This window comes from Giraffa tippelskirchi, chromosome 4, assembly GCF_054371585.1.
Source record: "Giraffa tippelskirchi isolate mGirTip1 chromosome 4, T2T-mGirTip1v1.2.pri, whole genome shotgun sequence".
Lineage (NCBI taxonomy): Eukaryota > Metazoa > Chordata > Mammalia > Artiodactyla > Giraffidae > Giraffa > Giraffa tippelskirchi.
Window position 1 is genome coordinate 129,839,023 of NC_137278.1, and position 19,977 is coordinate 129,858,999.

At 40.2% G+C, this 19,977-nt stretch overlaps 2 protein-coding genes across 4 annotated transcripts in view; both read right to left on the bottom strand.

Moving 5' to 3' along the window:
- Window positions 1-19,977, bottom strand: part of SCN8A (sodium voltage-gated channel alpha subunit 8) — a 196,648-nt gene that overhangs the window by 125,589 nt on the left and 51,082 nt on the right. The window lies entirely within an intron of this gene.
- SLC4A8 (solute carrier family 4 member 8) overlaps window positions 1-19,977 on the bottom strand; it is a 200,260-nt gene that overhangs the window by 740 nt on the left and 179,543 nt on the right. The window lies entirely within an intron of this gene.

The window sequence follows — 19,977 nt, forward strand, 5'->3', positions numbered from 1 at the left end:
GGCACAAATGGACAAGGTGATGTTCATAACCACCCCCTCAGGGCAATGAGCAGCCAAGGAGATCAAAACATGGGAGTCTTCTGAATTGCTAGTTTTTATTACTGACTTAGACATAACTCACCATCAGGGACCAACTCCAAAGATATGTTCCATACCCTCTATGTTTAAGTGAAAAGAGTCAGACAAATACAAATGCTATATGCTATCACTATATGTGGAATCTAAAAATGACAAGAAACTAGTGAATATAACAAAAAAGAAGCAGACTCACAGCTACAGAGAAGAAATCACTGGCTTGTTGTTTAGTTGCTAATTTGTGTCCAACTCTTTTGCAACCCCATGGAATGTAGCCTGCCAGGCACCTCTGTCCATGCGATTTCCCAGGCAAGAATATTGGGAGTGGTTGTCATTTCCTTCTCCAGGGAATCTTTCCGACCCATGGATTGAACCAAGCCTCCTGCATTGGCAAGTGGATTCTTTTTTTTTTTTTTGCAAGTGGATTCTTTACCACTGAGCCACCAGGGAAGCTCAAACTAGTGGTTACCAGTGAGGAAAGCGGAGGAAAGGGGGGGTAATAGAGGGATTAAGAGGTACAAACTATTAGGTATAAAATAAGCTACAAAGATATAAAGGACAACACAGGGAATGTAGCCAAAATTTATAATAACTATAAGTGGAATATAACCTTTAAAAATTGTGAATCACAAAATTATACACCTGTAACTTATATAATATTGTACAGCAACTATAATAAAAAAATAAAAGAGACTTTCTTATAGACAACATTAAAAAAATATAAATTCCATACTCTCAAGGAATGTCTATTCTAAGTAAATGAGGATATTTAACACTACCCAGAGGCGCACATCCACTCTGGAAATCTTCTATGCTCAAGTCATCTTCCTCTCCTAGAACTCTACTCCCTAAAGACATACTCTTTCTTCCTAGGACCACACAAGGGCAAATTGTCACTCTTTTCACATTTCAGCTTCTGAAAACACTAAACCCTTCAAAACTCTAGAGGCACAACATATAGCATAAAAGCACTTCCATGGGCTTTGGCTCTTCTGTTTCAAGTTCTTTTTCAATTCACAAAATTTTGTAAAGATCGGTCTGGGATAAAAGTCCAGACCAAGCTGATGACCAAGTTCATGCCAGAGAAAATCACAAAGCAATTTTCTTCAAGGAGAGGGCAGACATTGTTCCACGTACCTCCCACTCAGCAACAGGAAAGCAAGTGGAGGCGGAATCTTAAGACACTTTCCTCTCAGGCAACAGCCTTGCAGGGTGAATGACAGCAGAAAGGCCCCTGAGCGGGGCTCACGCCAGAAGGGCAGGAAGTGAGAACCGAATCACAAATCAAACTCCCTTCTCAACAGAGAACCTGAAGGAGTGCCACACTAGAGCCAACGATTTCTGAGCCAGGTATCTGAAAAGCCCATTTTCATGTATGTTTGTACAGAGTCCTAGGTTACTGAAATACACATTCGAGAACAAGAGGCTCCCTAATGTCAAAGCCACAGTGTTACAAAGGCCACAGGCAGGTGAGTCTCCCCGTGAAAGCTCTAGCGGTGCGGTGGTGCTGCTTCTCTCTTTCATCGTGTGAGCTCTACAAAGACCATCCAGGAAATTATCTTAAAAGGCTAAAGACTGTTCCTTCCCTCCCACTTAGCCCTTAGGGTCCTCTTCACAGCAAGTATCCATAAAACTTGAGGCTCCTCAAGAGAACAGTAGTAGAGTTAACTCTAAATAATTCGGTAGTGAAATACCCAAGGGCTCTTTTCATATCACAAATATACCTGCAGAGAGCCCCAATTCTCCAACAGTGGCGAGGTGGTGGCGACATGTTCTAAACGCAGTGCACGGTATCCACGCAGGCTGACTGGCTCACTGGGCTACAGACTGGCACCATGGAGGCCAGAACCACAAGTTCGCTCCCACTGCACACACACAAAACGCCGTCCCACAGATGGTGGGGTCAAAGAAATCATTTCACGTATGAGGCATGGGATTTTAGAGCTGTGAGGGATTTTATATATCCAGACAATTTCAAGAATTAGGAAATTTGCAGTCAAAAGAGATGAAACAACTTGCCCAAAGTCACATGGCCGGGGGAAAAAAAATCACAAAGAACTCTAACTCCTCCTACTCATACTTCTTTTATTATGACAAGTATCAGCTGCCCATCTTCCGATCCTACTCTGACTCCCACTACTCCTCAACAAGAATAATCTGGTTCAAGCAAATTATAGGCTAATGCCAATGGTTCTACTGATCTAAGACTTTACTCATATTGTTTTCCCCAAACCTAAAATTCCTTTCCTCTTATCAGTCCCTGAATTGCCTCCAATAAAATGTTACTCCTCCAGAGAACCTTCTCATCAGCTCCAGCCTTTTCTAATTTTTTTCCATGTGTGAACTCCTACAGCTTTGTCATGATCTTAGCTAACATTCATCACATGTTTGCTATGTTCAGGTATTGTTCCAAGCACCTTGCTTGTATTAACTCATTTAATCTCCAGAACAAACTCTAAGGTAGATATTATTATTGTCCCCATTTAACAGATGAGGAAAAAGAGGCAGAGACCTAACATAGCTTGTCCAAAGTTACACAGCTGAAAAACAACAAAGTCAGGATTCAAGACATCCTATTCACACTTGTTTTGGCTCTCCATTATTAATCACTTGCACATCCGATGGGTCATCGAAAAAGCAAGGGAGTTCCAGAAAAACATCTATTTCTGTTTTATGGACTATGCCAAAGCCTTTGACTGTGTGGATCACAATAAACTGTGGAAAATTCTGAAAGAGATGGGAATACCAGACCACCTGACCTGCCTCTTGAGAAACGTGTATGCAGGTCAGGAAGCAACAGTTAGAACTGGACATGGAACAACAGACTGGTTCCAAATAGGAAAAGGAGTACGTCAAGGCTGTATATTGTCACTCTGCTTATTTAACTTATATGCAGAGTACATCATGAGAAACGCTGGGCTGGAGGAAACACAAGCTGGAATCAAGATTGCCGGGAGAAATATCAATAACCTCAGATATGCAGATGACACCACCCTTATGGCAGAAAGTGAAGAAGAACTAAAGAGCCTCTTGATGAAAGTGAAAGAGGAGAGTGAAAAATTTGGCTTAAAGCTCAACATTCAGAAAACTAAGATCATGGCATCTGGTCCCATCACTTCATGGCAGATAGATGGGGAAACAGTGGAAACAGTGGCTGACTTTATTTTTCTGGGCTCCAAAATCACTGCAGATGGTGATTGCAGCCATGAAATTAAAAGAGTCTTACTCCTTGGAAGGAAAGTTATGACCAACCTAGACAGCATATTAAAAACCAGAGACATCACTTTGCCAACAAAGGTCTGTCTAGTCAAGGCTATGGTTTTTCCAGTGGTCATGTATGGATGTGAGAGTTGGACTACAAAGAAAGCTGAGCGCTGAAGAATTGATGCTTTTGAACTGTGGTGTTGGAGAAGACTCTTGAGAGTCCCTTGGACTGCAAGGAGATCCAACCAGTCCATCCTAAAGGAGATCAGTCCTGGGTGTTCATTGAAAGGACTGAGGTTGAAGCTGAAACTCCAATACTTTGGCCACCTGATGCGAAGAGCTGACTCATTGGAAAAGACCCTGATGCTGTGAAAGATTGAGGGCAGGAGGAGAAGGGGATGACAGAGGGTGAGATGGCTGGCTGGCATCACCAACTCGATGGACATGGTTTGGGTGGACTTAGGGAGTTGCTGATGGACAGGGAGGCCTGGCATGCTGTCGTTCATGGGGTCACAAAGAGTCAGACACGACTGAGCGACTGAACTGAACTGAACTGCACTGCACTGTATAAAACCTCAGAGGGCTTGAGGGGTATCTTAAACTTCTTTTGTATCCTTTTCACAGAGAATAAGATTATGCCTGGAACCCATAATTGGTCCAATACCTGGAACTCCTTGGCTTCCATAGCCACACTCATTCTCAACTCTGGGTCACCCTCAGTTTCTCTTAGAGGGCAAGGAATACCGCAAAAGGAAGTCACTGCAGATGCTGACAAATTCTTGTTACCTGACTGCACACACCTGGGTTCTTCACAGGTAATGCCATCCTACAAGAAGTCCTCTGACTTTGCCTTTGTTTACCCCTGCCTTCTCCAAGACCAGTTTCCCTCAATGATCGCTGCTCTCCATCACATTCTCAATCTTTACTTTTCCTCTCCTACTTCTCTATGTTCTCCCTTTATATCTTCACACACACCCACCCACCCACCACCTTCATTTGGCTTACATGATCCTGGTTCTCTTCTGATACCCGGGTTCTATCCAAAACTGCAGTCTCTTCTTCCTCTACCACATTTTTCTTCTCTAAGGGCTGGCTTTCTACAATCTCCCTGCATCCCTCCTTCTTTTAGGGATCTCATCTACTCAAAATAATCTCTTTTCAGATTTCTGAGTGAAATCTGATTTTCAGATTTCTATCACCAGCCCTGTTTGCTCTTCTGAGCCCCACAACTGCCTGTCACCACTTTACAATTAAAGCATTTGAAACCACTCATCCTTTTACTTCCAAAACAGATTCCTACACCTGGCTTTCTTAATTCTGTTACTGGACCATCATTTTTCCAGCCACCTAGTGTGGAACCTCAGTCCTCTTTGCCCTGTCATCCTTGTTGTCCTTGACCGATCAGTCACCAGCCTCACTAAGTCTTCTTCCTTCAGAGTTTCCATTTTCAACCTAATTCAGGTCCTACTGCAATACCTTCCCATCTGGGGACCAGTCCTCAGCCCACTGGGCACATCTCCAAAGACCTGTTTCCCTACAACTCTGCTTCCATTATGTCATTTCCCTCCCTTGAATCTACTGGAGTTACAGAACAGAATCCAAACTCCTGCCATTTCACTGCCATTCAAGGTTTCTACAATCTTACGCTTCTCAAATACTCACCTACAACCTTATACTTCTCAAACATCTTTTATACTGCTTCCCTACACTGGTGACTCATTTTTGTTTTAATTTTCTAGCTTTTTTTTTAAGGTAGGACAATAAAGTGTACAAATCTTAAGTGCACAGGTTGGTTATTTGGTAACATGTACATTATGTATTAATATGTGTACACCGCATAATAATATAATATCTGTGTAACCACCATTCAGATCAAGATACAGATTTATTCCCAGCTCCCTAAATGGCTCTCTTGTGCTCCCCTATGAATAACCTCTGTGCCCATCCCTGCCCAGCAGAAGCTATTCTGACATCTATCATCATAGATTAGTTTGACTTTAGTAGAATATAATATACTCTTCAAACTCAGGTTTCTTTCATCCAACACTGTTTCTGTGAAATTTACCTTTATTGTGGTATAGCAGTGTTCATTCTTTTTATTGGTCTATAGTATCCCACCTAAGAATACTGCACAATTTATTCATCCATTCTACTATGATAGACATTTATGTTGTTTATGGTTTTAGTCTATCATAAGTAAAAGCTGCTCAGAACCTTTTTGGGCATGCCTCTTGGTGGCCATATGTGCTCCTCTCTTTCCAGCATATAGGTGGGAGTGGAACGCTGGGCATGTGTTTATTTAGCTTTAGTGACACTTCAACCAGCAAGACAAGAGAGTTCCAGTTGCTCCACATCCTCACCAACCCTGAGAAATGACAGTCCCCTTAATTTTATCCAGTTCTAGTGAACATATATATAATGATATCTCAGTTTTTTTTAAAAAAAACTTAATGAGGTGAAATTAACCATTTTAAAGGGAACAACTCAGTGGCAATTAATACACGCACAATATAGTGCAACCACCACCTCTGTGTGCGTGCTAAGTCACTTCAGTCGTGTCCGACTCTTTGTGACCTTATGGACTGTAGCCCACCAGGCTCCTCTGTCCATGGGATTCTCCAGGCAAGAATACTGGAGTGGGTTGCCATGCCCTTCTCCAGGGGATCTTCCTGACCCAGGGATCAAACCTGTGTCTCTTATGTCCCTTGCATTGGCAGGCTGGTTCTTTTTTTTAAAATTATTTTAATTGGAAGATAATTACTTTACAATATTGTGATGGTTTTTGCATACATTGACATGAATCAGCTACAGGTGCACATTTGTTCCCCCATCCTGAACCCCCCACCCACCTCCCTCCCCACCCCATTCCTCTGGGTTGTCCCAAAGCACCAGCTTTGAGTGCCCTGCTTCATGCACTGAATTTGCACTGGTCATTTACTTTACATATGGTAATATACATGTTTCAATGCTATTCTCTCAAATCATCCCACCCTCGCTTTCTCCCACGTGGTCCAAAAGTCTGTTCTTTACATCTGTGTTGCTTTCTTTTTTTCATTTTTTATTGAAGGATAACTGCTTTACAGAATTTTGTTGCTTTCTGTCAAATCTCAACATGAATCAGCCATAGGTAAACATATATCCCTTCCCTTTTGAACCTCCTTCCCATCTCCCTCTCCATTCTACCCCTCTAGGTTGATACAGAGCCCCTGTTTGAATTTCCTGAACCATACAGCAAATTCTCGTTGCCTATCTATTTTACACATGGTAATGTAAGTTTCCATGTTACTCTTTCCATACATCTCACCCTCTCCTCCCCTTTCCCCATGTCCATAAATCTATTCCGTATGTCTGTTGCTGCCCTGTAAATAAATTCTTCAGTACCATTTTTCTAGATTCCGTATATGTGCATTAGAATACAATATTTACCTCTTTGTGACTCACTTCACTCTGTATAATAGGTTCTAGGTTCATCTACCTCATTAGAACTGACTCAAATGTGTTCCTTTTTATGGCTGAGTAATATTCCATTGTGTACTTGTACCACAACTTCTTTATCCATTCATCTGTCAATGGACATCTAGGTTGCTTCCATGTTCTAACTATTGTAAATAGTGCTGCAGTGAACAATGGGATACATGTGTCTTTTTCAATTTTGGTTTCCTCAGGGCATATGCCTAGGAGTGGGATTGCTGGGTCATATGGTGGTTTTATTTCTAGTTTTGTAAGGAATCTCCATACCATCTTCCATAGTCACTGTATCAATTTACATTCCCACCAACAGTGCCAGAGTGTTCCCTTTTCTCCACACCCTTTTCACCATTTATTGTTTGTAGACTTTTCGATGATGGCCATTCTGACCGGTGTGAGGTGGTATCTCATTGTGGTTTTGATTGGCATTTCTCTAATAATGAGCAATGTTGAGCATCTTTTCATGTGTTTGTTAGCCATCTGTACATCTTCTTTGGAGAAAAGTCTGTTTAGGTCTTTTCCCCACTTTTTGATTAGGTTGTTTGTTTTTCTGGTATTGAGTTGTATGAGCTGCTTGTATATTTTGGAAATTAATCCTTTGTCAATTGTTTCATTTGCTATTATTTTCTCCCATTCTGAGGGTTGTCTTTTCACCTTGCTTACAGTTTCCTTTGCTGTGCAAAACTTTTAAGTTTAATCAGGTCCCACTTGTTTACTTTTGTTTTTATTTCTGTTACTCTAGGAGGTGGGTCATAGAGGATCTTGCTTTGATTTATGTCTTCAAGTGTTCTGCCTATGTTTTCCTGCCTATGTTTTCCTCTAAGAGTTTTATAGTTTCTGGTCTTACATTTAGGGCTTTAATCCATTTTGAGTTTATCTTTGTGTATGGTGTGAGGAAGTGTTCTAACTTCATGCTTTCACATGTTGCTGTCCAGTTTTCCCAGCACCATTTATTGAAGAGGCTGTCTTTGCCCCATTGTATATTCTTGCCTCCTTTGTCAAAAATAAGGTACCCATAGTGCAAGTGTTTATTTCTGGGCTTTCTATTTTGTTCCATTGGTCTATATTTCTGTTTTTGTGCCAGTACCATACTGTCTTGATGACTGTAGCTTTGCAGTATAATCTGAAGTCAGGAAGGTTAATTCCTCCAGTTCCATTCTTCTTTCTCAAGACATCTGTGTCTCTTTTGCTGCCTTGCATTTAGGATCTCGTTACCATCTTTCTAAATTCCATATATACACATTAATATACAGTATTGGTGTTTCTCTGACTTAATTCACTCCATATAATAGGCTCCAGTTTCATCCACCTCATTAGAACTGACTCAAATGTGTTCCTTTTAATAGCTCAGTAATACTCCATTGTGTATATGTATCACAACTTCCTTATCTATTGGTCTGCTGATGGACATTTAGGTTGTTTCTATGTCCTAGCTATTGCAAACAGTGCTGCAATAAACACTGAGGTACATGTGTCTCTTTTAATTCTGGTTTCCTCAGTGTGTATGCCCAGCAGTAGGATTGCTGGGTTGTATGGCAGTTCTATTTTCAGTTTTTTAAGGAATCTCCACACTGTTCTCCATAGTGGCTGTACCAGTTTGCATTCCCACCAACAGTGTAAGAGGGTTCCCTTTTCTCCACACTCTCTCCAGCATTTATTGTTTGTAGACTTTTTGATGGTGGCCATTCTGACCAGCATGAGTTAATACCTCATTGTGGTTTTGATTTGTATTTCTCTAATAATGAGTGATGTTGAGCATCTTTTCATGTGTTTATTAGCCATCTGCATGTCTTCTTTGGAGAAATGTCTATTTAGTTCTTTTGCCCACTTTTTGATTGGGTTGTTCGTTTTTCTAGTATTACGCTATATGAAGTGCTTGTATACTTTGAAGACTAATTCTTTGTCAGTTGTTTCATTTGTTATTATTTTCTCCCATTCTGAAGGCTGCCTGTTCACCTTGCTTATAGTTTCCTTCATTGTGCAAAAGCTTTTAAGTTTAATTAGGTCCCATTTGTTTATTTTTGTTTTAATTTTCATTACTCTGGGACGTGGGTCATAGAGGATCTTGCTGTGATTTATGTCAGAGAGTGTTCTGCCTATGTTTTCCTCTAAGAGTTTTATAGTTTCTGGTCTTACATTTAGATCTTTAATCCATTTTCAATTTATTTTTGTGTATGGTGTTAGAAAGTGTTCTAGTTTCATTCTTTTATATGTGGTTGACCAGTTTTCCCAGCACCACTGGCAGGTGGGTTCTTTACCACTAGCACCACCTGGGAACCCCAAACTCCCACCTCTATCTAGTTCTAAAACATTTCCATCACTTCAAAGTAAAGCCCTTTATCCGTTAATCAATTTCCCTCCATCCCTCTTCCCTATACCCACCCAACCCCACCTCCCCAGCTTTTGGCAACCATGGTGTTCTGTCTTTATAATCTACTGATCGATCTATTCTGTAAATTCATATAAATGTAATCATACAATATGTAACCTTTTGTGTCTGGCTTCTTTCATCCACTCTTAGCATGTACCAGTACTTCACTCCTTTCTATGGATGAATAATGCTTTATTACATGCATGTATCACAATTTATTTATTCATCCATCCACTGAGCAACAACTAGGGTGGAGTTCTTTCCACTTCTTGACTATTGTGAACAGTACATGCACATGTACTTATTTTAATCCCTGTTTTTAGTTCTTTTAAGTATATACCTAGGAGTGGAAGTGCAGGGTCATATGGTAACTCTGTATTTTACTTTTTGAGGAAATACCAAACCGTTTTTCCACAGAGGCGAAACCATTTTGCACTCTCACCCAGCAAGGTTCCAATTTCTTTACATCTTAGCCAACACATATTTTCTTTTTTTTTTTTAACAGCCATCTTAGTGGATATGAAGTGGTTTTGATTTGCATTTTCCTAATGACTAATGATGTTGAGCAGTTTTTCATGTGTTTGTTAGCTCACTGGAGTTTTGACTTGCTTTTCTATGATGATACTGAACACCTTTTCATATGTTTATTGACCATTTAGATATCCTCCTTTGTGGAATAACAGTTTAAGTCTTTGCCCATTTTCTTCTATTGAGTCATCTGCATTTTTCTATTTATTTCATTTTTCTATTTACTTGTGGGAGTTCTCTGTACATCCTGCATACAGGTCTCTTGTCAGATATATTTCAAATATTTTTCTTGTTTTTATTTTCTTAATGGTGTCTTTTGATAAAAAGTAGTTCTTAATTTTACTGAAATTCAATCTATCAATCTTCCCACTCGTGTGTGTGTGTGTGTGTGTGTGTTTGATGCTATTGTTGTTACAAGAAATCTTTTTTTATCCCAAGGTCATGCAGCAATGAGCTTAAAATTTCTTCTAGAAGCTTTATTGTTTTACCTTCTTATTCAGACTTCATATAATTTGGAATTGACTTTTGTATATTGTGTGAGATAGAGGTCAAGGTTCATTTTTTTTTCCTACATGGATATCCAACTGACTCAGCATCACTTAATTGTCTCGTTACTGTTGTTTTCATTGACTGCTAAACACACTTTCATTTTCTTATTTTAAATCTCCTGGACTCTTTCTTTCCTTCTCATCTAAATTCTGTTCATCTATAAAACCAGCTTAAATTCCTCCTCCTGAGGAATAAAAATAAAAATGAACTTTTTAGATTTAGAAGGAAATTGGAGACCATTTAGCCCAACTTTCCTAAACTTTACAGATAAAAAAATATAACAGTAAGTTATGTAACTGCTAATCAATTGGTGACAGATGCAGAGCACAGGTCTCCTGGCCTCCAGTGTAAGGCTCTTTTCACTATACCACACAGTCTCTGAGGCAATGCACCTCACGTATCATAAAAATAAGTGCAAGTTTTAGCCCTGAGAGCTCTGAAAGAGACTGAACCAGATTCAAAGTTGGTAGAGATCAATGATTAGGGCTCCCTTCTGTTGGTCATCCAGGAGTATGAAGACCTTAAAACATCAGTTGTAGCCCGAACACACACAAATAAAGATGACTCTGAGGAAAAGGGGGTAGAAAAGGGAAAGAAAACTGGCACTGGAGTTAGGCTATGCCATAGATGAAGGAAGAGAAGTCACCTAGGAGGAGTTGCTAGGGGAAACACTATAGGCATGGGTACACAACAAATGTCACGAGGAGGATCAAATAGCAAGTAGTATTAAAAACTTGTCTCAGGGCTTCCTGGTGGTATAGCGGTCAAGAATCCGCCTGCCAACCCACGGGACGTGGGTTCGACCCCTGGTCAGGGAAGATCCCACATGCAGTGGGGCAACTAAGCCCATGCACCGCAACTACTGAAGCCCACGTGCCTAGAGCCTGTGCTCCCCAACAAGAGAAGCCACCGCAATGAGAAGCCTGCCCACTCCCTCACCTCGCAGCAACTAGAGAAAGCCCATGTGGAGCAACGAAGACACAGAACAGGCAAAAAAACAAAAAAAAAATCTTTAAAAAACTTTCTCAGACTTAAAAAGGAACAAATCAGAGGGCTCATACTTTTTGATATCAAAAATTATTACAAAGTTACAGAACCAAAGCAGTGTGGTGCTGGCATAAAGATAGACATATAAACCAATGGAATACATTAGAGAGCCTAGAAGCAAATCCTCACACATATGGTCAAATGATGTTCAAAAAGAGTGCCAAGATCATTCAGTGGGGGAAAGGACAGACAACAAACGGTGCTGGGAAAATCCAATACCCAATGCAAAAGAATAAAGCTGGACTCTCACCTTATTATACCATATACAAAAATTAACTCAAAATGGATGAAATATCAAAATGTAAGAGCTAAAAGTATAAAACTCTTTAGAAGGAAACACAGGGGAAAATCTTCATAAAATTGAATTTGTCAATGATTTCTTGCCTATGACACCAAAAGCAGAGCAACAAAAGAAAAAACGGATTTATTGTGTATCATTGAAATTAAAAACCTTTCTGCATCAAAGGACACAATTAAGAGGGAAAAGGCAACACATGGAATGAGAGAAAATATCTGCAAATCATGTATTTCATAAGGGATTAATACTCAGCATATATGAAGAGTTCCTATAACTCAAAAACAATGAAAAATCAAACTAATTAAAAAATGGGGACAGATGACTTGAATAGACATTTCTCCAAAGAAGATATACAAATGGACAATAACCACATGAAAAGATGCTCATCACTAATCATTAGGGAAATGCAAATCAAAACCCCAATGAGATACCACTTCAAACTCATTAAGATGGATATTACAAAAGGCAACAAAACAGAAAATAACAAGAGTTGGAAAATATGGAGAAATTGGAACTCTTGTGCAGTTATGGAAACAGTATGGTGCATCCTCAAAAAATTAAACACAAAATTGCCATAAGATTCAGCAATCCTACTTTTAGGTACGTATCCAAAAGAACTGGAAGCAGAGATTCAAACAAATATTTATAGGCTCATGTTAACAGCAGCAGTATTCACAATAGCCAAAAGGTGGAATCAACACAAATATCAATAGGCAGATGAATGGATAAACAAAATGGGCTATAGATGTACAATGGCATATTATTCAGCCTTAAAAAGGAAGGAAATTCTGACATATGCTACAACAAGAATGAACCTTGACGCCAGTGTCCTAAGTAAAATAAACTAGACATGAAATATTGTATGATTCCACTGAATATTCGGTACCTATAATCAAATGCATAGAGACAAAAAGTAGAATAGTGGTTACTAGGAGCTGAGGGGAGGAAGCAAGGGGGTTATTGTTTAATGGGTGAGAGTTTCAGTTTGGGATGACAAAAAAGTTCTGAAGATGGATAGAAGTGATAGTTGCACAACAAAGTGAATAAACTCAAGTCTACTGAATTGTACGCTTAAATGGTTAAAAAGGAAAGTTTTATATTTTGTATATTTTACCATTTTTAAAGAGAAAAAACTGAAACATTTACTATACCCCTATTATATGCCAGAAACTGTACTACTGATCAATATAGCTCCTTGTCTTCAGGGACCCTTAAAGAGTTCAGAGGCAGAAGACAAGTAAACAGCAAAGTACACTAAGATAAATCCAACAGGCTTCCATAGACATACACAAGCAAGACACCTAATCTAGTTCAGAGAGATCAGGGAAGGTTTCCTGCAGTGAGCGACATCTTAGCTAAAGCCCAAAGCTGGTGAAGTAGAAGATGGCAGGAAAATGGTTACAGCTTTGCAGGAAGAAAAACAGCATATACAGACCACAGACAAGGGAGATCAGGCCCCTTAGGTACTGCGTAAGCGTTCAGTGTAACTGGACTTTAGAAAACTAACAACAGGTAAACGGGTGTCTATCGGGGAGGCAAAACCATGATCATGGGAAATGGTTTTGATTTTATCCCAAAGGCAATATGAAGATCCTGAAGGTTAAATGACTTGATCAAAGTTACACTTTAGGAAGATTATTCCAGCTACAATGCAAAGAATGAGGCAGGCAGGGGGGAGAAGAGGTGAAGGAGGGGCAAGATCAGAGTGAAGATGACCAGGTAGAAGACTGCTGAAGTAATTCAGCTGAGAGAAAAGGAAGGTCTGAACCAGGCAGCAGCAATAGGGGTTATGCACAGAATGGAATGTCAACTAACCGAAGCGGGAGGTAAGGCAGAAGGAAAATTAAGAGAGAGGCCCAGGTTTTTGCCATGGGCAATGGATGCAAGGTAGTAAAATTCAGAGACAGGGAATAAGATGTGATGCACAGCTCTGGGCTTAAGATTATGACTTCATTTTTCAACATGAGAAGTTTCAGTTGCTTTGGTACATCCACATGGAAGCTCTGAAGAGCCAGTAGATATGTGGTTTTGAAGTTCAAGGGAAAGACTTAGGGACAAGAGCTGAAAGGAGAGAAGAAGCTTGGGACAGAACTAAAGCTAGACTCTGAGGACTGCCAGCCAGTCTTTGTAAGTTGATATATAGCTCACTTGGAATGCGCCAGAGGAGCAGCTCTGCACTAGGAGGAAGGTGGGCGGCTCTTATCACAGGAGAAGAGAGAAAAGCAGCCAGATGGACAGAGTTTACATTGTCCCCACTCCCTGGACCCCCCCCCTTCCTCCAATGACAACTAGATGCTAGGCGGCCAATTTTCTACTTTGTCACTTACAGATTTCATTTTGGAAAATCCTATAACAATTCTAGACATTGAAATAAAAGCAATTTTGTCAAATCTTAATTTTACTCATTTGAAACAGAAAACATTACAGTCCTAGGCCTTTCCTGATAACATCAAAATCTGGCTCTCCCTCCTGAAATATCTTCTAACCCATCCCACCCCCGATGAATGTCAGCACCCATGCTAACTGACAGCTGCCCTGTGCATTCTTCTGTCTCAAGGTTTTCTACCTTGTGAAGCCACTTCAAAGTTTGTTCTTCTTAAGCCTCACACCCACTCAACTTTCTCAAAGCTGAGCTACTTGAATATGATTCTCAATAAGTGGTCTCTTCCTAATCCTCGTAGGAGAGTCACTCTTGGCTGATTTACATCTGTCTTCCCGCAGACACCCAAGATCTTGTTTATAGAATATTTTAAAAGAGGCCTAATATGGATATAAACTTAAGATTAACCATCATAAGTAAGTAACTCTATCAGGAGGTACATATGAAGCACTTAGACTTTGAGTACTTGAATATTTTGATCTAAAAATGCTTTTAAATGCAGTCAAAACCAATAATTATAATGATTTTAAATGGAACCAAAAGTTCCTCTGAGCAGGTCCCATCAGCCCAAAATGAAGACAGATTTCCTCCTTGTCTATGTAGCCATACAACTATCAAGCCTAGCCTTCTATCTGCTTCTCAATAAATAGCCCAAGCAAGAGGTCATTAGACTTCCATCTCCCTGGCTCTGCAGACACTAGAGGTCACATTTTTCCTCAATTTTATCACCTATTCCCCAACACCAGCTTCCTTTTTTCAAATTTAACTGTCCTTCCCTGTTCCTCTAATTTATTCCACAAGGTACGGGAGCCTTCCCCTTTCCATCCTTTTGTAGACTGTGGTTGTCACCTTCTCATCTATTGCCATCCTCTTCACAAGTCTCCTGATTCAAGTTACTCAAGGCAAACAATTTTTCTTGCCTATTGCTTTATAACCGAAAAAGGTTTCGGTGATCTGTGGTTCTCTACTTCTTTTTGCCTCAATTCCAACATGCACATTAGATTTTACCTTCAGTATCCTATGAATTTTTTCGCAGTAATATTGAGACTCCCCTCTCACCTATGTGGTCCCTAATAAATCAATTCATCTACCCAAGCTTTGGTCTTAATTTATAAAAGAAGGGAGATGAGTGAAATGATTTCTAGAGCTGGCTCTGCAATTTGCCAGCTAACTGACCTTGGGAAAATTACATAATATTATGGAGCCTTCATTTCCTCATTTCAGAATTAAATGAGATGATAAGTGTGAAGTAAGTCTCAATAAAGAAATGATAATCATAATATTAACAATAATAATAGTTAATATGGAGTATTTCTATATGCTCTAGGCACAGCTCTAAGCTTTTATAATAATTCTTTTGATTTTTCCTATAATCCTGTGAGGTAGGTATTATTACTATCCCATATTACTGAAGCACAGAGATTAAGTAATTTGCCTAAGATCACAGAATGGTTTTCAAATCCAAGCTGTCTGGCTTCAGGGTCTGTGTTCTTAATCATTTCACGATATTACTTCTCGTTATCAGCACTTTTTCCCCTTCTCTGCACCTCTTCTGAGATCCCTTTCAGCTCTGCTTTCATAAAAATAGACTAATTAGCTACCCTGGACTCTGACAGGCTAAGCAAAGTTGGCTTCTCTGAGAGAATTACAAAAATTCTAAATGTACGGAGGCTTAAATCAGAAAGAACTGTGTCCTGATTCAATACCTATCTTCAAATAATTATGTGTCGAATAAAGGAATGAACACAGAGACTAAAAAGAGGTCAAGTACTATTTGGCTGATCCTTACCATAACCATGACCAGGAATTCATTCATTCAATAAGCACTTCTTGGATATCTACTATATGGCAAGTACTGGAAAGCTTACAGCTTAGAAAACTGACACCAGAACACATTCTCCTAAGTCATTATCTGGCAGCCATATTGCAAAGTAAATTTCCACACTGGATGGTAGAAAGCTGGATGAAAACTTTAAAGCATGTTTGTTTTCAGGCAGTAGAGGTCTTTCTCAAATGAAATCTTAGATGAAATGTCAATATATAATACAGACAAAAGCATCTCTGTTCTGGTTGAAGAATGTAGTGAGCCTGGAGTCCACCCTCGCTCCACCCATGTCACCTTAAAGACATTTCTGCAGAGTGTCAAGATGGCTCTAAAGCTATTAAACAAAACAGTGATTGAGTCTCTATCAACTCCAGAATTCAATGGACATCTCTAACAGCAATGGACAGTGATTGTTTACTAATAAAGTTCACTTGATATGGACACGCAGAAATATATGAACGTGGATATGTGCCTATATGTAAGGTTGGTGCAGTGTCTATAGAGATTATTATAACATTGTCAGGCATTTTATAAACATTACCTTTAATTCTCACAACACCAAATTAAGCAGGTATTGACAGTTTCATTTCACAAGTGAAGAAAGTAAGACTTATATAAAAAATATGAATTCCCAAGGTCATATGGGAAGAGCCCCCTTCCAAAGCCCACAGGGTTTCTCCTGTAGACTAAGGTCAAGTACTTGCCTACTCCAAAGAAGTTCTACAAACAGGAGGAAGACTTTTAATGGCAACACAAGAACAAACAGCTACACAGGCAACTCACATGTTGTTTCACTGGTCAAAAAAGGTTAACACCTCAACTGGGTCAGACCTAGGGCATTCAAGCAACACTGAACACCAAAGCCTTGCTAAGAGGTCGACACACGGGTACCACAAAGGTCTCACTGAGCACCTATGGTTTTTGCTCTTCACTTGCAGAATCAATCACTAACATACACATTACCACATGTGAAATAGAAAGCCAGTGGGAGTTTGCTGTATGACGTAGGGAACCCAAAGCCAGTGCTCTGTGACAGCCTAGAGGGGTGAGAGGAGGAGGAGGGTGGGAGAGAGGCACAAGAGGGAGGGACATATGTATGCCGATGGCCAATTCATGTTAACATATGGTAAAAAACCATCGCAATATCGTAATTATCCTACACTTAAAAATAAAACATAAATTAAAAAAAAAAATCAATAATACCCAGGGAGACCCATTACATGGTTACTAGAAGATCACCTACTTACCAAAGTCAGAAGCAAGGCTCACACTTCCATGAGGTTCTACGGGGGAAGGGAAGACAGGTCACCCAAGTAGCTGCTGTGGCTCTCAGACACGGTGACTACAAGCAGGGAGACACACACCCAACAGAAGGGTCTGAGACACAGCTTCAACCACGGGGTAACGAAACCCTCCTCACAGGGTTACCATGAAGAGCAGATGGGAGGGTGTCTGCCAAGAGCTCTAGAAGTGTTATACAAATGTAAATACACCAATACACAGTCGCCTGCCTGTGAACTGCTAGGAGGTCGTTGCAGCAAACAATCCAGTGTGGTCAGCCACAATTAAAACCAGGATAGATCTTTCCTGAACAAGATTTTAGACTTGTCAAGAATCCTAGGAGACTGAGCTGACAGAGGGCCAATCTCTGCAAACAGTTGCGGAGGCTACAAATTAATGCAACCTCATATTTGTATGGGCTGTAACATTTACAGAGCATCTTCTTTCCTTTACCTCATCTCAGCCTCTCCAGTGAGGTTAAAGGAGCAAATATTGCTAGATCAAATTTCACAGAAAAGGTATTTGAGGTTAGAGAGACCAACTGACTTGCCTTGATTCAAACAGCCAGTGTCACAGGGAGAAGGTATTCTAGAATCTGTTTGCCAATGCAGGAGATGCAAGAGATGCATATTCAATCCCTGGGACAAGAAGGTCTTCTGGAGTAGGAAATGGCAACCCACTCCATATTCTTGCTTGGAAAATTCCATGGTCACAAAAGAGTCAGACACGACAGCATGTGCGCACACACACACACACACACACACACACACACACACACACACACATCCATTTTCAAAAGAGGGAGAATTCCTTACCTGTTAAAACTAGCTATCTTCTGTATGCTGAAGAGAACAATGGGTAAGAAGGGAAAGGGGAAAACTCTTTAAATAATAATGATGATGATGATGATCTTGATGGTGATGGTAAAGAGGTCACGAAGGAAAACCCTGAGAACGTGGCTGCTACTGGAGACAGCTCTCAATGCAGATGGGAAGTTTGGCGACAGAAAGAAAAAGAGGAGACAGCACCTACTATATTGAGTGGCTAAAGAATACTCTTTAGGAAGTCTAGCAGTTTAATGGCCAACACACACTTTGATAACCTCTTCAAGAAGCATGCAGTGAAGACATACATTACTCATTTAAGTCTTTTAGAGTTGAATTTGAGTGTGTTTTGTTCCCGCTGGCTTTGCTGCTGTTCTGTTTTGTTTTGATGGTGCCTTAAGACAAAAGCAGGGTAGCTTACAAAAGCAGTTACATCTGAGTTACAACGGCAAGTGGCAGGGTGTGGGCTGGGACTCCGTGCTTCCACTTTCTACCCCAGCGCTTCTCTATGACCACACACTGCCTTTAAGCACTGTGGACCTGATGTGGACAGTCTTTTCAGAAGTATTTGTAAATATCATCTCCGAATATATAGCACAGCAACATGTATCCCAATACTGTTAGTAATGCTTTCGTAACTACTTTTTCAACTGAAATCCTACAACTACACCCCAAGATGGGCTCACAGAAGTTAAATGACACCTTCAGGGTCACAAAGAGAGCAGGGAGCAGAGCCAGGATGTAACTCATCATTCAGTGTGCTTTTCTGTAGGTTGATGCTTCTCGTTCAGGAAAAGAATGTTACAATGGGACAAGCACAATGATAACAAAATAAGAACTGTATTTCTAATCTCATTTGTAATGCATTAACAAAAATTAATCTTATGCTTTTCCCTAAGATGTTCAAAGTTCTCCCTCTCATCTACTCAGAGATGATGAGACTAGCAAAAATCCTGTAGAAAAATTAAAGTAGAAAACTGTTCATGGCTGTTATGGTGCCTGATGTCTTGTTAATCACCTCACGGAAGACAAATTAATCTGACTAACCCTTAAAGCATGACCTATACAACCTCTGGACAGTATGGTAATTCTAAACTGGTGGATACACTCTGAAACTGGTATGAAGTTTAGGTTTGATGGTCTTCTGCTCAGAAACCTTCAGACTCTCACTCTCCACTGCTTTTCAGACTCTCCACTGCTTAAAATTTCAAATCCTTAAATAAGCACTCAGGGCCCTTGATAGCCTATTAATAGACATTCTCTGCTTGCATCCGATGCTCATAAACCACTCTTCACTCCTGTATTTTTCCATTCCCACACCTGTGGCTGTGCCACTCCTTTTGCCAGGCATATTCCCTGTAGCCAAAAACAGTTCCACTCTCCCCCTCAGCATATTACTCCTAAAATACAATTTTAAGTTTTATATTTCTATTTCTTTTCCCCTACCTGATCATAAGTGCCTCAAGCACAAAGATGACGCTTATTAATCACTGCATCCTCCGAACGCTTTGCCTTGTGCTTTGCCCATGAAGAGGAATACAGTAGGACATCAGATAATTATGGCATTTATGAGAGACTAACCTCCAGTTTTTTTGTCTTATAGTAAGACAACAGCCATACTGCAAAGCAAATTGATTCTAATACCTTTAAAATAATGCATCCATATGTCTTAAGACTGTCAATATTCAAGAGAACTAGGGCTCAAACCAACTGTATAACTTCAGTTCAGTTCAGTTCAGTCGCTCAGTCGTGTCCGACTCTCTGAGACCCCATGAATTGCAGCACGCCAGGCCTCTCTGTCCATCACCAACTCCCGGAGTCTACCCAAACCCATGTTCATCGAGTCGGTGATGCCATCCAACCATCTCATCCTCTGTCGTCCCCTTCTCCTCCCGCCCCCAATCCTACCCAGCATTAGGGTCTTTTCCAATGAGTCAACCCTTCGCATGAGGTGGCCAAAGTATTGGAGTTTCAGCTTCAACATCAGACCTTCCAATGAACACTCAGGATTGATCTCTTTTAGGATGGATTGATTGGATCTCCTTGCAGTCCAAGGGACTCTCAAGAGTCTTCTCCAACACCACAGTTCAAAAGCATCAATTCTGCAGCACTCAGCTTTCTTCACCG